The sequence below is a fragment of the Grammomys surdaster genome, unplaced genomic scaffold (assembly GCF_004785775.1).
Source record: "Grammomys surdaster isolate TR1022 unplaced genomic scaffold, NIH_TR_1.0 61, whole genome shotgun sequence".
In the NCBI taxonomy this organism is placed as follows: Eukaryota; Metazoa; Chordata; class Mammalia; order Rodentia; family Muridae; genus Grammomys; species Grammomys surdaster.
Window position 1 is genome coordinate 20,222,192 of NW_021604563.1, and position 7,424 is coordinate 20,229,615.

The window sequence follows — 7,424 nt, forward strand, 5'->3', positions numbered from 1 at the left end:
GAATATGCTTAATACTCCTACACTTGAAAATGATGAAAAGATCTGGAGAGATGACTCAGAGACTAAGAACACTGGCTGCTCTACCAGAAGACCTGGGATCAATTCCCAGCATCCACATTGCCAGTCACAACCATCTCTAACTCCAGTCCCAAGTAATCGGATGCCTTCTTTTTGGCTTCTTTAGAACCAGGCACAGACATGGTGCAAAGACATGCTTACAAACAAAAACACCTATACACAAAGAGTAACATTTTTAAATGATTAAGAAAATAATGTTTGTTTTGTACTACAAAAACAATAGAAAAGTTAAAAAGTCTCTGGAAATGCAATTGAAGCAATTATATTCTAAACAATTAAAGAATTATTAGAATTATGAAGAAATTGTAGGTCTAGCTAGGTATGTGATCACCAAGGAAAATATGGGAAACAACTGGTAATTGATGAACTGCCATCAAAAGTGTTAAGCCAACATAACAATATATTCCATTTAAAATAAAAAATGCAAACATTTGAAACAGATCTGTGTTACCACAGTTGAACTTCTTGGAAAACTTGTAGAGAAACTTTGTTCTGATGCCAATATATTTCTCATCCTCTTTGCTGTACTTCCCGACACATTGTTTTTACTTTTCCTTTAAAATTCTCAAAAAGTTAAGACGTTGCATTCTGTAAGAATGGTATCTTTTAAATTAGTTGCATCACAAGTAAAAGGACATTATGTTTAAAACATCAATAATTGGGCACCCTTCTTCTCATTGCTACTACAATGATCATCTCTTATCCGCCCTATGTTAATAGTCTCTTTTGTATTTCTTCTCTCCAAAGAAATCTGGGCTCTTTTTAGTTAAAAAGGATTCTTAGTACCTTTTCCGATCTCTTTATTTGTTATGTGTCTGTTTATGTTGTCTTCTTGGTTTAATGTTGGTATTTAAGATAAATCTAAAAGTTTGTTCATTTATTTTTACCTTGCCTAAATTAGCAGAGTACAAATTTTTAAAGTAATTCTCTTATTCAGAATTTCTTCAGTGATTAATGTAATGCTCCTCTGTTCATCCCTGATTTTGTTAATTTGAATCTTTTGCTGCTGTTGCTGCTGCTGCTGCTGCTGCTAACTGGTCAGTCTGTAGCTCTTATCTTCTCAAAGCACCAGCTCTTAGATCTGTTGAGTCTTTGTATTACTTTCTTTGTTTCTATTACATCAGTTTCTGCTTTTACTTTATTATTTATTGCCATCTACTGGATTTGGGTCTGGTTTGTTCTTGTTTTTCAAACTCTTTTGTTGTATCATTATAATAATCATTTATTTGTGCTCTTTCTGAATCTCAAATGTGGATCCTTAGAGCTAAAATTTTCCCTCTTAAGATAACCTTTAACGTGTCCCACAAGTTTTACTGTGTTGTATTTTACTTTTAATTTAGTTATAAGATATTTTTTGGCTTGCTACTCATTCAGTAATATGTTGTTTAATCTCCAAGAGTTTGTATACTTTTTAGAGATTCAATTTGCCGCTGACTTTAAGCTTTACTGCACTGTGGCTAGACAAGATACACAAAGATACTTCAGGTTTTTTTAATTTGCTAACGTGTGTGTGTGTGTGTGTGTGTGTGCACGCGCGTGCATGTGTGTTTGAGAACATGGTCTATTTTAGAGAAGGTTTCATTGGCTGTTGAGTTGATTTGTCTAGCTTTCTACTGCTGTGATGAAACATGGCCATAAGTAACTTGGAAAGAATTAGCACAGACCTTTTAACATATCTCTTTCCACAAGGCCACATCTAATCCTTTCCAAACTGTTCTACCAATTGCTTAGTGCTGAAGGGTGTACCATACTTGATTTCAAGATATATTGTTACTTGCATGAAACCAGATATATACATGGAAAAATAGAAGTCTCAGACATGAATATGAAAAATTACAGTGAATATGCCAAATATACATACAGGAGGAAAGACAACATCTTCAACAAAAGATCATAAAAAACTGGATGTGTACTTATAGAAGAATGACATTACACTGGTATCTGTCTCCTTGCACAAAAAATAAACTCCAAATGGATCAGAGACATGAATATAAAATCTGAAATGCTGAAATGGCTAGAAGAAAACAAAGTACATACTCTACAAAGTGTAAGAACAATAAGATACTTTATAAATAGGACTCCATTGGTTCAGTAATTAAGGCCAACAACTTACAAATGAGAATTCATAAAATTATAAATCTTCTATATAGCAAAATAAACAATTGAGTAAAGAAGAAGCCCACCATGTGGAATAGAATCTTAGCTATATATCTTGATAGAGGATTAATATTCAGGATATACAAAAACCTTGAAAAATAGAGTCAAGAAAACAAATGGTCCAAGGAAAAATGGGCTATGGATCTGAACAGAGAATTCTCTAAAGAAGAAATAAAAATGGCTAACAAATATCTTTTAATATGATCAACATCCTTAGCAACTAGAAAAGTGCATACAAAAACTACTTTGACATTTTATCTTACACCACACAGAACAGTTAACAACAACAGAACAATAGAGAACAAGTGCTAGTAAGGATTAGGGGAAAATAGAATACTCATTTACAGTTGAGATTACAAACTGGTGGAGCCACTAGGAAATCAGTGTAGAGAGTTCTAAAAAGGATAACTATAGGCTTACCATACGATATGATCTAGCTTTACCACTCCTTGGCAAATTCCTAAAGGACATGACATTCTACTCCACAGCTACTTGCTTAACTATGTTCAATGCTGTTTTATTCACCATAGCTAGGAAATGAAATCAATATAAATGTCCTTCAACTGATGAATAGAAAATGAAAATAGAACACATTGGGGTTGTACTTAGCTATAAAGGAAAATGAAATTCATGAAATTTTCAGGTAAATGGATGGGACTAGTAAATATTAATTACTCTGAGTGGAATAACCCAGTTCCAAGAAAAACAAATGTTGCATGATCTCACTTATCTGTGGATCCTAGCTCCAATTTTTAGATGTTAATTATATAACTGTAATAATTTCAGAAACTAGAAAAGCAATAAGAGGTCATGAAGGCAAAATAAGGAGAAGTAATAGTAGAAAGAGGCCAGAAGACAGAAGCACTATAAAAAGAGGAAAGACAGGAACTAACAGGCTCTAAGTGGGGAGAGAGGGCAATATAGAGGGAAACAGAAGAAAGAGGAAGTAACAGTAAGGGAGTTTGGAAATGCTATAGAGAGATGTATTATTTTGTCTATTCATGTGTATAAGTATATATATGTGTGTGTGTGTGTGTGTGTGTGTGTGTGTGTGTGTGTGTGTATCACATATTTTTATGGTTTCAATGAAGTTACAAAAAACAGGGTGACAAAGCTGCCACTAATATCCAGTGACTAACAAAATCCCCATTATAGATCACTACAGAAATCTACAACTGGTCAAAATGCAGCAGTCAAGTGACCATGGGGTGGAGCTTCCCAACTGATAGAACTACAGAGTCCTTATATGTAAGGCTCAGGGAACATCATAGAAGAAGGGGCAGAGAAACTGTAAAAGCCAGAGGTCCAGGATATCTGCTATGAGACAGTGTCTTTAATACATGACAGGGAAGATATACCTATGAAATATCAACAATACAGTCACCTAAATATGATGAGCACAATAACAATACTAATTGTAATTGCACGAAAGACATCATCCCTTAATGAAGAGCTACAGGCAGTTAGTTAATGGCTGATGGGAGAAGATTAAGTCTTCTCCTGGGATGAGTCCTATGATAAGTGATCCAATCCCACAGGATCAGCCCTAAACATATAAACACTCAAACAACACTACATTGACTCAACAAGTTTTAGTGTGTATGTTTACATAAGAACAATAATTGAAGAAGAGTTAATGGATTTGAGTGAGGGAAGGACACAGGAAGAGTTGGTGGATGAAATGCTCTAAGTACTCACATATGAAGTTATGAAACAATTTTTAAATTAAAAATCAAAGAACTGCAGGCAGTGGTAGCACATGCCTTTAATCCCAACACTCGGGATGCAGAGGCAGGTGGATCTCTGTGAGTTCCAGGCCAGCCTGGTGTACAGAGTGAATTCTAGGATAGCTGGGGCTACACAGAGAAACTCTAGGGAAAATCAAAAAAAGCCAAAACAGAGATTGCAGGGGGGATTGTATTCTGAATCAGTTTGATTTGGACTTTTCAATCTGAAATTGAAGTAGAGCAAAGGGCACTAAAATAAGTCTGTCTAAACAGTTATTACAGCTATTCAACTTCAGAGTATGTCTTTACTGTTACTGTCCCTGTTTGTTTTACTGAGACAATGTATCTCTGTATAGCCTTGACTTGCCTAGAATTAATTCTGTAGCCTAGGTTGACCTTGGACTCTACTCAGCTCCCAGACTGCAAAGATTACACATGAGTGCTGCCTTATCCATCCTGGCAAATGCTGAATATTTGACAAGTAGCTGTGGACAATTTGAAGATCTCATTTGAATCTCCAGGAATATCCAGGCTATTGATTATTAATTACTTTTCTAGATTTTTTTGCTTTATTTCAATGTTAAAGGGACTCTTGACCTTTTACCAATAAAGAAAGAATAGATATTCTTGAAAAAGTTTTATAAAAAACTTTATGTTTCTAAGTGTAAACTAAGAAAAAATGCTGTTACTGATGAAATATTAATTCTATTGTGCATTTGAAAAATGATTTTGAAAACACCATCTCTTGTCAGGTAGTGGTAACTGACACATGCCTTGATCCCAGCACTTGGGAGGCAAAGGTATAGTTGGACCTTTGAGGTCTAGGCCAGCATAGTATACTGAGAAAGTTCCAGAACAGCTAGGGCTATACAAAGAAATCTTTCTCAGAAAAACAAAAATGAAACAACAAAAAAGAAGAAATAAAATAAAAGTGCTTGCTTCGGCAGCACATATACTAAAATTGGAACGATACAGAGAAGATTAGCATGGCCCCTATAAAAAAAAAAAGAAATAAAATAAAAAATAAAATACCATCTCTGTGTTGGGTAAATAAGATCCAAAAGAATTTCAAGAGGCTGGTGAAATGGTTTAATTGGTATAGGTGGATCCATGCATGAAGCTCTAGGTTCAATCTCTAGCACTGAAAAAACTGGGTATGGTGCTATATGCCTGTAATCTCATCACTGGGGAAGTGAAGGAATATGATCAGAAGTTCAAGGTCATCCTCAATTACACAGAGTTAACAGCTCAATTAAGATTCACAAGACCCTGTCCAAATATATATAATCTGAGTCAGGCATGGTAATATACACTGTTAAGCACAGCACTTGAGACTTGAGAGGTGAAGCAAGAAGATTAGGAATTCATGGTTGTCAGTGGCTACATATCGAAGTTGCATGCCAACCATGAGGTACATGAGCTTCTGTGGTTTTTTAAAAATTAATTACTTTAAAAATTCTCAGGAATAACAGCTGGTGTAAAGAGAAAATAAAATAACCAATTTGGCTGCATTTAAATATTTACTGGGTGAGTAATTTTAAAAAGACAACTAACTTCAAGATCTAGTAGGATAGAATCCATACTCAAAACAAAATAATTGTAGGACTCTGGATGTACTCAGCTGCAGAACATATGGTTAGCATATGGGGTACCCTAGGTTTGATCTCTAGTACCACAAATCTCTCTCCAGTGCACTTGCACAAGTACACACACATACACACACACACATGCACACACACACACAGCCTCCAGAAACACACATGGTATCCAGAGATAGCATGCCTGTTTTTTATACTGATGTTTAATTTGAAAATGTGAAATGTTAAGATATCGAGGAATTGTTACCATTGCACTTCAGAAACAGAGTAAGAAGTGGATCTATGATGGAAATTAGATCTATAGATTTAGTCTGCTCCTTGGGAAGACTATAAAATGTGATAATGAAGAATAAAGAATCCAATAGCCTACTTTCCTTTGCTGGACTAAATACCTAAGAAAAATCAGAGAAAAGGTTTATTTTCTATTCGATTTTAAGGATTTCAATCCATGGTTACTTGGCCTGATCAATTTGGGCCTGTAATGAGAGCATGGTGAAACAAATCTGCTCACTTCTGAGGCCAGTATCTCTTACAAAACCATGCCTCCACTAACCTACCTTTCTATCACTGGGCCCCATATACAAAAGGTTACACCACTTTGCAGCTGGAGGCCAAGCCTTCAACTCAAGAGACTGGAGGAGTGGGGTGGGAGACGTTTAAGATACAAAGCATAACAAAGAGTTTTAAAGCCATAGTAAAATTAGTACAATTGATTGAACTTTGTTTTCTATTTTTAATAAAAGTCAAATCAATATAGAATACATCCAGTATTTAAATTGAAGTTTGAATATTTTGATTTAATTAAGTATTATAATACTAAACTATATAATGTAGATAAAATATTTTATCTTTGTAGTTTATGATGCTTCTGTGGAACTATAAATAAAACGTATCTCTAGGTGTCCCAAAGTTTTCTGTGGAATTATTTATCCTAAAGTATATTTTTATTCTTTAAGCATTTCATACATGTATATAATGTATTTTGATTAGATTTACCTTCAGTCCTTCCCTTAACTCCTCCCAGATCCATCTTCCATCTTCCTACCCCTTATCACCCTCTCCAATTTGTGCTCATATAGTCATAGATATGAGGCCATCCTCTGAAGCATGCTTAACTAACCAGTGATCGTGTCCATAAAGATAAACTGCCTTTCCCTCCATTAGAATGTTCCATGCTCTTAAAAGCTTTATTCCATGACTGAAACAGGGCACTTAGCAGATCAATAGGGTACTGAATTTCTAAAACCAATTAATGGCTGAGATGTCATAACACAGACATGAGAAATGAAGTTGGTACACAGTGTAACAGATGGTAGTAGTCCATACAGATGGTGGTTTGTGCTATATTAAATAACCTTGTAAAATGGAGGAAATATAATTATGTTTCACATTCCTAGTACCATATAAATTGTGATATAGATAAAATACACTACAGATTTTGGAATTCATTGGGTGTATCTTTTGGCTAAACGTGTTTTTTGATAGCTTTTCGATTACAAAATGATTTTTTATTATGGAGCACCATCTAGAGGAAATGTAGGAAAAAATACCAAGCAAAAAGGAAGTTAAATAAAAATTAAAAGCAGTCACCCAGGTGTGATGTATCATGACTGTAATCCTAGCTCTTGGGAAGTCAAAACAGAAGGATCACAAGTTCCAGGCCAGATTGGGATACATAGTGGGTTCCAGGTTACCCTGTGTTACATTGTTAAACTGTGCCTTAAAAAACAAAGCAAAACAATATTTAAAAAATAAAATAAACAACTCAGCTCAACAAACCAAACCAACACTTGAACACTTGTAAGATTATATATATATATATATATATATATATATATATATATATATATATATATTTGAAATT

At 34.6% G+C, this 7,424-nt stretch overlaps 1 non-coding gene across 1 annotated transcript; it reads left to right on the top strand.

Annotated features, from left to right (window-relative positions):
- Positions 1-4,893: 4,893 nt before the first annotated feature.
- On the top strand, positions 4,894-5,003 carry LOC114609043. The gene has a single exon (XR_003709456.1). It is a non-coding gene; the product is annotated as a U6 spliceosomal RNA (small nuclear RNA).
- Positions 5,004-7,424: the final 2,421 nt, after the last annotated feature.